We start from the raw sequence: 16,068 nt of genomic DNA, 5'->3' as shown, positions 1-16,068 counted from the left end.
GAGACTTGAATGAATAGAAAAAAGTCTTAAAGCAAATATACCAAAAATTCCAAACACAAAGAAATATGTGGGGAGTGTGATTGTTGATAATTATTGCTTTTGGTTTTACATTTTTCTGCCTGTTCTGATTCCCCTAAATTAAAGACATATTAACTTTTATAAAATGAAAGTTGTTGTGAAAGGAAAAAAAGAAGAATGAAAGGAGGGAGGAAAGAAGGAAGGAAGAATGACAGAGACAGAGCAAAAGAATGAGGAGAAAGAAAGAAGGAAAAATGGATTTCCTAATGTTTTGGAAGTAAATTCTCCTGTCTGATAAAGAAAATACTATTCTGGAAAAGAAGAAAACAAGAACATTTTGACTGGACTGCTGAATGTCTGTACAGATACGATTATTTCCATTTTTCAAACTGTTTCATAGCAGGAGAAAGAAAGGCAGGAGACCAACAGAATGAGATCTAGTAGGTCACCCTAGATGGACTTGGTCCACGGAGCTCACAAACAAAAGATAATGGAGGTAAATAAGGTGCCAGGGTTGTTTAGTAACCTCAATAACTGTGGAAATCAGCTACCTGGGACATAGGTCAAGTCCCTGTGTCTCTCTCAGTGAGGCCCTTACCTAACCGTTCAGGTTATGTGAATGCTTGTCACATGGATTCGTTTGACACTTGGCTTACTCTCTGTTAGCCTGGTATTGGTCTTTCTAGGGGCCATGGTTTATATCTTTCTGCGTCTGTTACCTCGTGCTATGCACCATGCCACATGTTTGATTAATGCTAACAAAAGGGTATATATAAGCTTGAGTTCTGGGTTGCAAAAGTAGAAACTGACTTGAGATAACTTAATTAGAGAAGGAATTATTGGAAGAGCCTTGGGCTGCTGACAGAATTGGAAGGAAAACCAGAGATCCAGACTCAGCAGGATACAATGGAGGCTTAGGAGGGCTGATATGGTTTGGATGTTTGTCTCCTTCAAATCTCAGGCTGAAACATAACCCCAGTGCTGGAGGTGGGGCCTGGTGGGAGGTATGGAATCATGGGGGTGGAGCCTTCATGAATGGTTTAGCACCATCCCCTTAGCGATCAGTGAGTTCTTGCTCTGAGTTCAGGTGAGATCTGGTTGTTTAAAAGAATGTGGAACCTCCCCCTTCTCTGTCTTGCACCTGCTCCCGCCCTGTGATTTGCTGGTTCCCTCTTCACCTTCCGTCATGATTGTAAGCTTCCTGAGGCCCTCACAAGAGGCGGATTCTGGCACTCTGCTTCACTAGCAGAGTGCAGAACCATGAGCCAATTAAACCTCTTTTCTTTGTAAATTACCCAGCGTCAGGTATTTCTTTGTAGCAATGCAAGAACTGACTGACAAATACAAGAACTGAGCCCTTGTCACAGGAATGGCCTAGCAGAACATCATCATGACTGCTGTCACCATGCTTACCTACTGCCAGCCAACTCTGTTCTCACTGTTGCTGCACTGAAGAACTCTTCCAGCCCTGGGCACTGAGATCTTGCTTCTGTGGCTGCAGCTACAGTGACTGATAGCTGACTGATTCTATCTTAAGAGTCCAGAACTGGTAGGGGCATCTGCTTAGTCACTCTAGCTGTTACGGGCAGAGGCAATGTAATATCCATCTTTCTTGGCTTCTGTAGCAGGAGTTGTAAACTGACCTCTCACTAATGTTGGAAATCTCCTCAATTAAGAAGGCATTTGGATGGTGGGCAACCAAAATGTCAAATATTCATTATGCACAGTGTTGATGATGAAACACAGACCACAACTTTTACTTTTGTGAATAGTATTGTCTGATTTAACATAGTTTTAAAAACACAGGCCAAAGTTTGGTGTCTGGATCATCAGAGTGTTAGGAAGATACTGGAGAGAGAACATTCTCCTGATGGGCAGAGGTACAGTACTGCACATGATCATGAACTTTGTGTGAAAACAAAGGTGGTGTGAATTAAGAATATACACTGACTGCTTGAGAATATGAAGTGGCTTAGCTGGTTACAGGGAACCTGGAAGAAGCAAGATTGTAAAGTCAAGGTTAAAGAGGTCCAGGAAAGAGGCATGTGGATGGACCTGAGGGAGGCTGAGGATTTTTCTGGCATGTGTTAATGCCCCCAAGAGAGCACCCCTCACAGAATGGGCACTAAATAAGCATGTGGATAGGAGGGCTCAGCCTGCAAATGTCCACCAGCAGTGGCCTCAGCCACCCCAGTGCTTGCTCACTGGGCTCAGAATGGAGTAGCCATGGTGATAGAGAGGGAGGTTATGCATGTGCTCAGCTGCACGGGCTCTCTTTTGTCAAGGCTGACTGCTGCTGAACGTCCATCCTGTCAGCACAGAGATGAATGCCGAGCCCTTGGCATGCCACCATTCCTCAAACAGGTCCACCAGCCACTTGGTCACAAGTTGATTAGATCAGATCCCTTCCACTCTAGAAAGGACGATGTTTCTTCCTAACTGGGTAATGATTTGCCTTTCTTGCCTATAGTATCTCTGTCAGAACCACCACCCAAAGGCTCATCTATCAACCTGGGATCACATATAATATTGCTTCAGACCAAGGGACCCTTTCTATAGCCCAGGAGATGAGTTGCTGGAAACACCACAGTGAGATCCACTAACCCTATCACATACTGCACCATCCATGAGATGCGGACCACCCAGAGTGATAGAATAATTTCTCGAAATTGCGGCTGTGGCACCAGCTTGGAGGTAACACCACATGATGATGGACATTAGACTTCAAGATGCAGTACTGCTTTAAACCAATGGCCAGTGTATGATGCTGAACTCAACAGGCAGAGTACAGAGTCTGGGAAACAACAGGCAGAGGTAGGAGAAGCCCCACTTAACATCACTTTCAATGACCCTTTGGGGAATTTATACTTCCTATCCCTGCAACTTTACTCTCTGTGGATCTGAATATTCTGGTTCCCAAAAGGGTGTCAATTATACTGTGCACACAGTAAGATATCATTAAATTTAAGGCTAGAGCTCTCCCCTGGTAATTTTAGGTTGCTTGTGTCGATAGACCAACAGGCACAAAAGGAGTCAGCATACTATTAGGACTAACTGTGTCTGATGATCACAAGAAGGTAGATCTGAGATCTTGCTTCTGTGGCTGCAGCTACAGTGACTGATGGCTGACTGATTCTATCTTAAGAGTCCAGAAATGGTAGGGGCATCTGCTCAGCCACTCTAGCTGTTACGGGCAGAGGCAATGTAATATCCCCTAATGGGATAGAGAGGAATATACTAGGGCCTCAGGTGATCCACTGGGGCATATATTAGCACTCCCATACTCAGTTTTAGCTGTAGATGGGCAAATACAGCAGCCACAGCCTGTTTAGGTCACAGTAACCAGTGGCTCAGACCACTCCATGGATGAAGGCCAGGGTGACTGAACTAGGCAAGTTAAGTAGACCAGCATAAATATGCATAGTAACCTAAAACAAGTGGAGGAAGAGGAGGAAAATGAAGAGGAGGAGGAGGAGGAGGAAGAAGGGGAAGAGGAGGATTGAGCATCAGTTCCCACCCCAGGACCAACTTCAGCAGCAGGGACTATAACTCATCCTGCCAAATCTTTTCTTGTAAACGTCCCCAGAAACTGGGTCTAACAGGAACCCTGAAGAATATATGCCTAGATAGAGTGAACTTAGTCTAAGAAGCAAGTGGACCTGACCAGTACATGAGGAGGATACACTGGGTGCTATTGATGCCTCACACAGATACCCTCTACTGAGAGGGTCTAAGTCATGACCCAGTCGTTGTGTTGGCTGCTCCTTCTCCAGAGAACTGTCTTTGATCAGCAAGAACTACCTCAAGAATTTATGCCCTCCCTCCACCCCCCACCTTGCCACACACAGGAGCAGGAATGACTGACTAACCTAGTAGTGCAAAAGCCAGCCCCAGTGTGCGATAACAATAAGGTGCAATTCATGCTCCAGAGCTGCCCAGGGGATGGGGCTGAAGCTAGGCTCCAACTGAGGCATAATCCTTGCTTAGCTTTCTCCCTGCTCCTTAGAGCACGCTCTCAATAAATCACTTGCCCAAGAATCCCCATCTCACAGTTTGCTTCTAGGGGATCCCAAATAGTCACCATTAAATATTTTATATACAAGTATTTTCTTCTTAATTTCAAGAGTTGGATGTCTCTGGTGACATTTTAATTGTGCTCCTGTAAAAAGATTCTTTTCACCAATGAAAACTGATATATTTAGGCCATTTTTCTCCAGTTTCTAAGGATTCCCAGGGTGCGATTTGTGAAAAGCAAGTGTCTCAAAATAATCTAGGACTCAGAAAAAAAAAAAAAAAAAAGGTAAAATTGTGTTAAACGGTTTGAGAAGTACTGAATTAAACATCTTACTCTTGAAAATTCACCATGCATGTTAGCCATTAAAGACTGTGAGGCAGTGCTGCCAGTGGTTAAATGCCTCTGGGAGACCTGTGTTCAAATCCTAGCTCAACCATAAGCCATTAATTAGGACCATCATTTAACTTTGTTTCTAAGTTGCCGATACACAAAATAGATTAGCACATGCCTCACCATCATAATACAAGAATTAAATGATAGAATGCATAAAAAGCATTTAGCACAGTACCAAGCACATAGTATATGCCATAAAACATAACAAGAAGGCTGGGCGCAGTGGCTCACAGCTGTAATCCCAGCACTTTGGGAGGCTGAGGCGAGTGAATCACCTGAGGTCAGGAATTCGAGACCAGCCTGACCAACATAAAGAAACCTCATCTCTACTAAAAATACAAAATTAGCCAGGCAAGGTGGCACATGCCTGTAATCTCAGCTACTTAGGAGGCTGAGGCAGGAGAATAGTTTGAACCCGGAGGCAGAGGTTGCAGTGAGCTGAGATCACGCCATTGCACACCAGCGTGGGCAATAAGAACAAAATTCCGTCTCAAAAATAAAAAAGTAAATAAATAAAAATAAGTGCCTTGGGTTGAGTGAAGAGGCAAAGAACTGCTTAATTTTCTTCACCACAGAATCCTTTTTCTTTTTTTTCTTTTGAAATGGAGTCTGGCTCTGTTGCCCAGGCTGGAGTGCAGTGACATGATCTCAGCTCACTGCAACCTCTGCCTCCTGGAGAACCCTTTTTCTTTACACACACACACACAAATACACACAGAAAAACTCTGAGATGCATTTTATAAACTGCTGATTTAGTGAAATTGGACCATCCTTACTCATCACAAATATTATCTGAAGCAGTTGAGCTATGTAAACATTTAAACAAGATTTCAGGCAAATGCCCCTAATGACAATCCAGAGCTCTCTGCATTAAAAAAGAAAGAAAGGAAGAAAAAAAGAAGAAGAATTGTTCATTTAATTCTAAGAAAATAAGTATGTGCCTTGCTCATATTTTCCAAATCAACATTTACTTTTTACCTTGACTGCATGATGTTCTAGCCAAAATACTCTTGACATTTGTTTAGCTAATAACAGGTTATGTGTCAAAACTTGAAAATAATTATCCTCCTGTATCTCAGGGAGGATACGGTCTGGGTTACTCCACTTTTCCTGCATTCACTGCACTCCTGAGAGGAATCCTAAGGGGGCACGGAGGGGCAAAGGGTAAGAGGCTCTGCTCTCGAAGGAAGAGTTTGGCTGAGGGGTCAATCTCAGGAAAGCCAGAAGCTGGAGCCAAAAGTGCTCAGGCTAAGGAAATCATGCTTTGCTCGGTAGGCACAAGAGGTTTCCGACAGAATATTTTTATTGAGTGCAGACAATAAAACATCCAGAAAAATAATGAGACATTTTCAGAAAAAGAGATTCAAGAGGTATTGTATTAGTTTGCTAGGGCTGCCCTAACAGACTGCCATAACAGTCTTCAATAATAAAAATGTATTTTCTCACAGTTCTGAAGGCTAGAAGTCCAAGATCAAGGTGCTGGCAGAGTTGGTTTCTGGTGAGGCCTCTCTTCCTAGCTTGCAGACGGTTGGCTTCTTGCTCTGTCCTCACATGGCCTATTCTCTGTACATGCCCTTGGTGTCTCTTCCTCTTCTTATAAAAATGCTAGTCATATTGGATTAGGGCCCATCCTTATGACTTCATCTGACCTTCATTACCTCTTTAAAGACCCTATCTCCAAATACAGTCACATTCTGAGGTACTGGGAGTTAGGGCTTCAACTTATGAATTGAGGAGAAACACAATTTAGTCTATAACAGGTATTAATATACATCAAACATGTTTTTTGACAAACGGGCATAAGATCTATCTCCTGAAAATATTTATTAGGCTTGGAGTCAAGACAGTCTTAAGACAATGCTTTCATATCTTGTACCTTTGCATATTTACTTCTACAGCATCCTGCAAGGCAAGTTCTTCCTCTTCCCAATCCTAGGACAATGCTATCTGCATTGGGAATCATCACTTTAAAATCATTTAATCAGCCGGGCATGGTGGCTCACGCCTGTAATCCCAGCACTTTGGAAGGCCAAGGTGGGTGGATCACGAGGTCAGGAGATGGAGACCATCCTGGCTAAAATGGTGAAACCCCATCCCTACTAAAAATACAAAAAATTAGCTGGGCATGGTGGCACATGCGTGTAATCCCAGCTACTCGGGAGGCTGAGGCAGGAGAATTGCTTGAACCCAGGAGGCAGAGGTTGCAGTGAGCCGAGATTGTGCTGCTGCACACCAGCCTAGTGACAGAGACTCCGTCTCAAAATAAATAAATAAATAAATAAAATCATTTCATCATTTAGGAGAAAGTACATCTCCTCTCCCACAGAGTCTTCCCTCAGATGCTACATGGGCCACATCTATACACTTCTGTATGGGAGAATAGCCAACTTGGAGTCTGGAAACCAAAATTCTAGTCATAGGTTTATCTCTAACTAGTCAGGTGATCCTAGGAAAGTTATATCACCTCTTTAGGGCAAGGCAACATTTGGCCTGTAGCCTTCACCTCTGGAAACAAGTTCCATTTCATTATTATCTTTCACGGACAGTCAAAACGTGCCCAAAGGGCAGGGAGCAGTGGCTTACGCCTGTAATCCCAGCACTTTGGGAGGCTGAGGCAGGCAGACCACCTGAGGTCAGGAGTTCAAGACCAGTCTGGCCAACATGGAGAAACCTCATCTCTACTAAAAATAGAAAAATTAGCCGAGTGTGATGGCAGGCACCTATAATCCCAGCTACTCGGGAGGCTGAGGCAGGAGAATCACCTGAACCCAGGAAGTGGAGGTTGCAGTGAGCCAAGATCAGGCCACTACACTCTAGCCTGGGCAAGAGAGACTCCGTCTTAAAAAAAAAAAGTTCCCAAAGATAATGTGCTTCATTATTTTCACACAGTTATTTTTTAACCAAATCTAACATTCAGATGTCACACAAAATAGAAAACAGATTACTATGGCAAAAGTCCAGGTTCTACTACCTAAACAGGAAATCGAAAAATGGAACTTCACAATAGAAACTGATTTCAACAGAAGAAAAATGAAGCACAAACTTATATTTCATCTTTGCAAATATGTTGTGGGACTTCCTCTTTCACCCATCAAAATATTTCTCGAAAAAAAAAATCTTTCCTTCCAAGTGTTTTCTTCCTTTGTTATTGTGACATGAATAAATCTTCTTGTAGATTCTCTGTGTTTTGACTGCATTCTCATTGTCAGGGACTAGAAAGACCTGCTGTGTGGCCATTTGCTATGGTCTGACCCACCCTGACCCCTCAATTCCTACACTGAAGTCCCAACCTTCCAGCTGATGATAATAAGAGGTGGGGTCTTTGGGAGGGTGACTGGATCATAATGGCCAAGCCCCTGTGAATGGTATTAGTGCCCTTATAAAATAGGCCTAAGGGACCTCATTCACCTCTTGTCACCTCTTCCACTATGCAAAGACACAGCAAGAAGGTGCCATTTTTGAACCGGGAAAGCTAGCCCTCACAGACACCAAGTCTGCCTTGATCTTAAACTTTCCAGACCCTGGAACTGTGAGAAGTAAATTTCTGTGGTTTATAAACCACCCAGTTTAAGATGTTTTGTTGTAGAAACCCCAACAGACTAAGCCAGCAATGCATAAAATATTAGAGCTAAAAGGGACCTTGCACTAATCTCATATAAGCCCTTCATTTCTAAATATGAAAAAAAACAAAACCGAAGTCCTGGCAGTTAGCCTACTAAATCCACAGGTAGCCAGAAGTAGAACTGACTCACTGTTATGTCTCCCCAGCTCAAACATGTTCTTCCATATCATAAACATTGGCTTATGCTTCTTTCCATCTCCTTTAAACCCCAGACAACTGCTGGGCACATGTAATACTTTAAAAATACTTGTATATCAGTCAGGCATGATGGCTCATGCCTGTAATCCCAGCACTTTGGGAGGCCAAGGTGGGTGTATTACCTGAGGTCAGGAGTTTGAGATCACCTGAGTAACATGGTGAAACCCTGTCTCCACTAAAAAATATAAAATTAACCAGGCTTGGTGGCACGTGCCTCAAGTCCCAATTACTTGGGAGGCTGAGGCAGGAGAATTGCCCAGGAGGTGGAGGTTGCAGTGAGCCGATATCACGCCATTGCACTCCAGCCTGGGCAAAAAAAGTGAAACTCTGTTTCAAAAATACATACATACATACATACATACATACATACATACATAAAAAACAACAACAGCAAAATACTCATATAGCAACAATGTCATTACCCTAAAATGGTAGTAAAGGCTAAAAACAAAAAAAGCCTAAAAAGAGAGAAAAGTATTAATGTCATACCCCTAGAACCATGAAGAATTATTTCCAAGTATTAATACAATTTGGTAAAATAATGTTTAGACCCAATGGACTCATCAAGAAAAGCAACCACGTGATTATACAACATGCTCTGCTATAGAATAGAATAAACCTTTTAGAGTTGGAGAGAACCACAGACTTAGTAACAACTCTCAATTTTGAAGGTAAGAAAGCAAAAGGACAAGAATATCCAAGATTTTCTTGAAGAAGGTGGCAAGAAGGCTTTTTATTGTTATTTATTTATTTATTTATTTTTGAGACGGAGTCTCACTCTGTCGCCCAGGCTGGAGTGCAGTGGCACGATCTCAGCTTACCGCAAACTCCACCTCCCTGGTACACATCATTCTCCTGCCTCAGCCTCCCAAGTAGCTGGGACTGCAGTTGCCTGCCACCACGCCTGGCTAATTTTCTGTAGTTTTAGTAGTATTTTTAGTTTCACTGTGTTAGCCATGATGGTCTTGATCTCCTGACCTCATGATCCACCTGCCTCGACCTCCCAAAGTGCTGGGATTACAGGCATGAGCCACCACGCCCGGCTAATACATTTTATTATATTAAAATAAACAATTGCTCCTTATAAAACAAACCACTAAATGAGTGCAAAGAAAATCCACAAAACACTAGATTATTTGCAAAGTATATAAGCAGCAAAGGACAAGTATCTAGACTACATGAAGAATTTCCACAAATCGGCCAGGCGTGGTGGCATGCGCATATAATCCCAGCTACTCGAGAGGCTGAGGCAGGAGAATTGCTTGAACCTGGGAGGCAGAGGTTCCAGTGAGCTGAGATCATGCCACTGCACTCCAGCCTGGGCAACAGAGCAAGACCTTGTCTCAAGAAAACAAACAACAACAACAAAAAAAGAATTTCCACATTTGGTAACAGCAAAACAATCCAATAGAAAAAAGCATTTGAAAAAATTTTTGAATAGTTACTGCCAGGAAGATGGAACCTTAATTAAATAATTACATATCAAAAAACAATTACATATTTAAAATATAATGAGGTTGAATATTATAAGGAAATGCACATTAAAGCCTCATTATAAGGAAATGCAAATTAAAGCCACAATGACATCCTCTTATACACTAACCAGCTGGCAAAACCCTCCTACAATACCAAGTGAGTATGCAGTGCCACAGGAACTCTCTCACTGCTGGAAAGATGACAAATTGGTGCTAACTTGTGGAAACTTTTCCCAGTAAAATGACATGAACAAAATCTACAACACAGGTAAATGTTGATGTGCATCAGGAGACATATATAAGAATGTCCACAACACCGACTATTCAAAAATTGAGCAACCTCCTAAAAGCCCATTAACAATTGAGTGGATGAATAGTGGAATACTTATACAATGGAGTACAGAAGAGCAGTGAAAATTATAACAAACTACAGTGTTATACGTCAACATGAATGAATTTTACAAATAATAAAGCTGAGTGAAAGAAGCAAGCCATAAAAGAATATTTATCATGTGATTCTATTTACACAGAATTCAGTTGGTAAAATTATTTTTTAAAAAGCAAGAAATTAAGCATCACAATAAAAGTCAAGATAGCAATTCACTCTGGGGGCAATGAGCACACAGGGAGTGTGCAAGTGACTGGACAAAGGTAATAGACCTTGGACTAGACCAAGGTCTTGTAATAGACCAAGGTTCTAATTATAACCTAGGTGTTAGTTTCATGGTTTTATAATTATCACTTAATTATACATATAAATGTTTTATATTATCTTCTATAGGCATGATGTATTTTATAAGTACAAAAGCAATTTTGCATTACAAACATTGGAAACGATGGGATTTTCTGTAGATTTACTTGAAAGAAGGTGAGTATAAAGTGCTTTGCAGTCGTTATTATAAGGACAAAAACACTGCTTAACTGTGAATCCAAAACAGTACAGCTTTCAAATTTTAAAGCTGAGTTTTTATGCTGCCAATAGCAAAATGCTTTTCCATTAATGGAGTATTCATGCCTTTCAAGCATTTGAAATATGGTAATACTCATAAATGTGTGGTCTGGAAGAATGTTTAAATTATTCTTCCTAATTTGCTTTTCCCTTGGGATAGAGTCAACCAGTAATTTGTAGTAATGACTTTTGGAGTGTAGTAGGAATGTTAAAGGCTAACTATCTGGACTATCTGGACTTATTGAAGCCACACTGAACTTCCTGCTGATTTTTTTTTCCTTCAGTAATAAACAAAATACTAGGGGGAAAAACAACTTTAAAAGGAACAAAATAAGAAACTCAATATAGTAGAAAGGTATTAAACTTGGAGCCAGAAGTTGCTACTGAATATTCAAATGTTAAAAAAGAAAGTCTCTGCAAACATTAAGTCTCTCAACTGTTCAGCAGTGGAAAGTGTCTTTGGGGTAGGAATGTTTTCAAGTTCTCTAGATACTATCATTGAATATTTTTGAAGTCTGGGTGATGTGTAAGCACGATTACACTGGGCGGCCATCAAGTACTCTCTAAGCACCACATTCTTCACAGCATAGTTTCATGTTATCATTACAACAAATCTCTAAGTCTGCATTATTATCCCTGTTTTACAGAGACAAGAAACCTGAGGTTTAAAGAAGTTAAATGCCTTGCCCTGGTTCATGCAATCAGAAAGAGAGAGAGTGCACCAGAGTTTCTCAGCCTTTACTGTGCAAGTGAATTCCCTGAAATCTTACTAAAATGCAAACGTTGAAGGTGCTGTGGCTCATGCCTGTAATCCTAGCATTTTGGGAAGCTGAGGGAGGCAAATCACCTGAGGTTAGGAATTCGAGACCAGCCTGGCCAACACGGTGAAACCCTGTCTCTACTAAAAAAAAAAACAATTAGCCGGGCGTGGTGGCATGCAAGTGTAGTCCCAGCTACTTGGGAGGCTGAGACAGGAGAATCGCTTGAACCCGGGAGGCGGAGGTTGCAATGAGCTGAGATTGCACCACTGCACTTCAGCCTGGGTGACAGAGTGAGACTCAGTCTCAAAATAATAATAGTAATAATAAATAAATAAATACATAAATACATAAAATAAAATGTAGATGCTGACCCAGGAGATCTGGGGGCCCTGAGAACCTGCATTTATAACAGGCTCCCAGGTGCAGCGGAGACTGCTGGACCATGGACCCACCTCGAGTATTATGGGCTCTGGGATCACACTGCTTGAAACTCTCAGGCCACCAATTTGTAGTTTAATGTCATAGGACAATTACATTACTTTTCTTCACTGATAAAAATGAAGGTAATATGACCTCATAGGGTTGCTGTGACATATGAAGTTATAATACTCATGCAAGGCTTAGAAGAGTGCCTGGCACTTAGCATTCAAAAGCATCAGTTATTTATAACATGTAGCACACAGCTATGCTTCCAGTGATAATTTGTTTGTTACTAAAAGGAGCTAATAAATTATACCAAAGAGCTGTCAGCACAGTTCTAGCCCAGCAAGGAACTCTGCCTTCTTATATTCTGTAACTCTCACTCCTTATATTCTACCCAGATGTCTTACCTAGTTATTTCGCATAATATTGTGGAAAAACACTTGAGTCCCAGAAGACTTTCTTATCTGGAGCAATAATCTCCCATATCTTTTTTTCAAAATCAGGTTCACTATGTGGAAGGAAACATTTTTCTAGGAAAAGATCCAAGGTTGAGAATCCAGCCAATTATTTAAAACTGTTATTAAATCTAGACTGACAAATACTGTTGATGTCAACTATTTTGAAGTCAAAATGTTACCTTAAATGAAATAATCAACCAAAGATATTTTGGGGGAAAATTGCAAATTGCAAATATTACTAATGCCAAGTTCCTCCCCTCTCCAACACCCTGCCACAACACTGCTGTCTGATCACAGAGGTTAAAGCTATGGCCTGGTTTTGATTGTCCCTTTCCTTTATCCTCTTCCTTTGTCATTTAGCCAAGCTCTAAGATTAAACTCAGTAAGTTTATTTATTTTTATTTTTATATTTTTTGAGACAGAGTCTTGCTCTGTCGCCCAGGCTGAAGTATAGTGGTGTGATCTTAGCTCACTGCAACCCCTGCCTCCCCGGTTCAAGTGATTCTCCTGCTTTAGCCTCCCAAGTAGCTGGGATTACGTGTGTGCACCACCACATCCAGCTAATTTTTGTATTTTTAGTACAGACAGGATTTCACCATGTTGGCCAGGCTGGTCCGGAATTCCTGACCTCAGGTGATCTGCCTGCCTCTGTCTCCCAAAGTGCTAGAATTAAAGGAGTGAGTCATCATACTTGGCCAAAATTCAACAAGTTTAGAAAGGATCCCGGACAGACACGGTGGCTCACACCTGTAATCCCAGCGCTTTGGAAGGCTAAGGCGGTCAGATCACTTGAGGTCAGAAGTTCGAGACCAGCCTGGCCAACACGGTGAAACCTTGTCTCTACTAAAAATACAAAAATAAGCTGGGTATGGTGCTGTGTGCCTGTAATCCCAGCTACTCGGGGGCTGAGGCAGGAAAATCGCTTGAACCTGGGAGGCAGAGGTTGCAGTGAGCCAAGATCGCGCCATTGCACTCCAACCTGGGGGACAAGAGCAAAACTCCATCTCAAAAAAAAAAAAGAGAGAGGATCTTAACACCACCTATAACCCTGTCTTTGGTCAATGGAGAGACAAGCTAATTCGTTCAGTTGAACATATAGTTTCTAAACAAAAATGTTTCTTCATTGCTGGTTTAGCAAGAATTATTTTTGTTTTATAAAATGTGTAGTTTTATGAAATCCAACTTTTATTAAAATAGAAATTTGTTAAGGCAGATATGATCAATTCTAAGAATAATGTGGATAAAATATAGACATTTTGTGTCTTTTAAAAAAAATTAAGATTTAGATATATATTAGTGAAAACAAAATATGGTAAAAACTTGGCATGTTTAACTTCTCAATATACAGTTCATATTGAGTATGATTTTCTCCCATTGAACTTGGAGAAAATTGATTATCCCTGTCTTTCCAGAAAATGCATTCTTCAGTATCAACACAATGTTGATACTGCCAAAAAAAAAAAAAAAAAAAATTAACCACACCTAGAGCTATTTCACCTAAACCTCAAACTATTTGATTTTACAATTACCGTATTTTCTACATTGATGATATGTTTGTTATAGTCTAGTAGTATTGAAAAACAACATGGTTCTTTTTTTTTTTTTTTTTTTTGAGACAGAGTCTCGCTTTGTCGCCTGGGCTGGGGTGCAGTGGCCGGATCTCAGCTCACTGCAAGCTCCGCCTCCCGGATTTTACGCCATTCTCCTGCCTCAGCCTCCCGAGTAGCTGGGACTACAGGTGCCCACCACCTCACCCGGCTAGTTTTTTGTATTTTTTAGTACGGGGTTTCACCATGTTAGCCAGGATGGTCTCGATCTCCTGACCTCGCGATCCGCCCGTCTCGGCCTCCCAAAGTGCTGGGATTACAGGCTTGAGCCACCGCGCCCGGCCCAACATGGTTCTTTTTAAAGGTACTCATTCATCTATTATTAAAGGGATGGCTGAAAAGCAATACACATCATACTCAACTATTACACAAACCTCTCCAACTTCTTTTATCAAGAGATTAACTACAACTAGATCAGTAAAGGACTCAGTCTTGACATTTCATTTTTTCACTCTACTATTATTGCTGAGGATTCTGCAAGGAATACTACCACAGTCACGACTGCTAACAGTGAGATCCACGATTACAAGTTTCATGGGTCCCAGGTCCTTTTGTCAGAGTCCCTTCTTCCATAAAAATGCTAACAATTATATTTTATGACTGCATTGGTTAAAAAAAATATAACCCCCTTTGGATTACTTATTATATACTCATTATTATTGTATTCATTTTTTAGCTGATTTAAAAAAAATTAAAATTTAAACATTTTTTATCAAGTCATAAAGTTTCATGGCCCTCAGCCACTTTGCCTACTGTGACTAGTGGGTAAGTTAGCACTGCTGAAAGCAGTTAACTAGTGCTGAGCCCTCGTTAGTGTCAGGTATTGCATTAACCCAGTTTCTTGCATTGTCTTACTGAACCTCCATACAAGCCTGTTTTTTTTTTTTTTTTTTGAGATGGAGTTTGTCTCTGTCGCCCAGGCTGGAGTGTAGTGACGCGATCTTGGCTCACGACAACCTCTGCCTCCTGGGTTCAAGCAATTCTTCTGCCTCAGCCTCCCAAGTCAGCTGGGGCTACAGGCGTGCACCACCATGCCCAGCAATTTTTGTATTTTTTGTAGAAACAGGGTTTCACCATATTAGCCAGGCTGGTCTCGAACTCCTGACCTCGTGATTCACCTGCCTCAGCTTCCCAAAGTGCTGGGATTACAAGCAGGAGCCACCACGCCCGGCCCATACAACTCTATGACATAAATGTTAGTATTATTCCCACTTCACACATAAGAAAACGGTAGCAGAAAGAAGTCACAGAGAAAGTAACCACAGAGCTCAGAATCAAATCCAGTCCCTCTTGATCCAAAGCCCATGAATTTTATCACTACCCCATATGCCTTCCAAGAATTGATGGCTCAATAGGTCACTAACCCAGGGAGGAACCTGGTTACCAGCCTACACTAATAGTTAAGGCATCAAACAGGCCATTTTCTTCTAAGCTGTAAAACAGTGTTAACTTCTTCACCAGCTATAAGACCCTACTATAAAAAACACTGATTGACTGCCAGTCATGCAGATATTGGACATGATTTAAGTGCTGTCAACCTGACTTCATACATCAGAAATATTTGAGAAACAAAAGCTAGAGTTGTTGAATTTCTTCTAAGTAGAGAATTGTTAGGATCTGTTAGTTAAATTCACTTTTGAAAATAAAGAATTTTCAATGCATAGTCATTATTTTTTGGTCATTTCCCCTCCCATCCTTCCATGTAAGTTATTGGCGTCATCTCTTGCTAAGTGATTCTAGTAGGCAAGTAGAAGAGACTGACCTGATGACAGAGAAACTGATTCCTGTGCAGAATAGTAGAGCTACTTTGCAAGAAATATTGAGATAATGTGCAGCAGAAAAGCGGGGGGGTGGGGGGAGGGCGGGAAGAGGAATAAACCTCTGGGAAACAATAAAATGCCTACCATACCTGAAGGAAAAAAACACAGCAACCCAAATAAGTCAAGCGACAAACAAAAACATTTAGCCTGAATTTCCCCAAGTATAACTGTCAGAACGATTTGCTTTAGTTCCCATCAGACATAGTGACCTTCGTTAGTTAGACAATAGAGGTGAAAACAGATCATGTCTTCTTATTTCCTGGCTTAGTAAGCAGTAGGTGTTTGGCAAGGAAGGGATGCCCTATTTTCCTCTGTATTCAACAGGAGGG

Source organism: Trachypithecus francoisi, unplaced genomic scaffold, assembly GCF_009764315.1.
Source record: "Trachypithecus francoisi isolate TF-2019V2 unplaced genomic scaffold, Tfra_2.0 Lachesis_group0, whole genome shotgun sequence".
Lineage (NCBI taxonomy): Eukaryota > Metazoa > Chordata > Mammalia > Primates > Cercopithecidae > Trachypithecus > Trachypithecus francoisi.
This window is presented reverse-complemented; position numbering follows the sequence as displayed.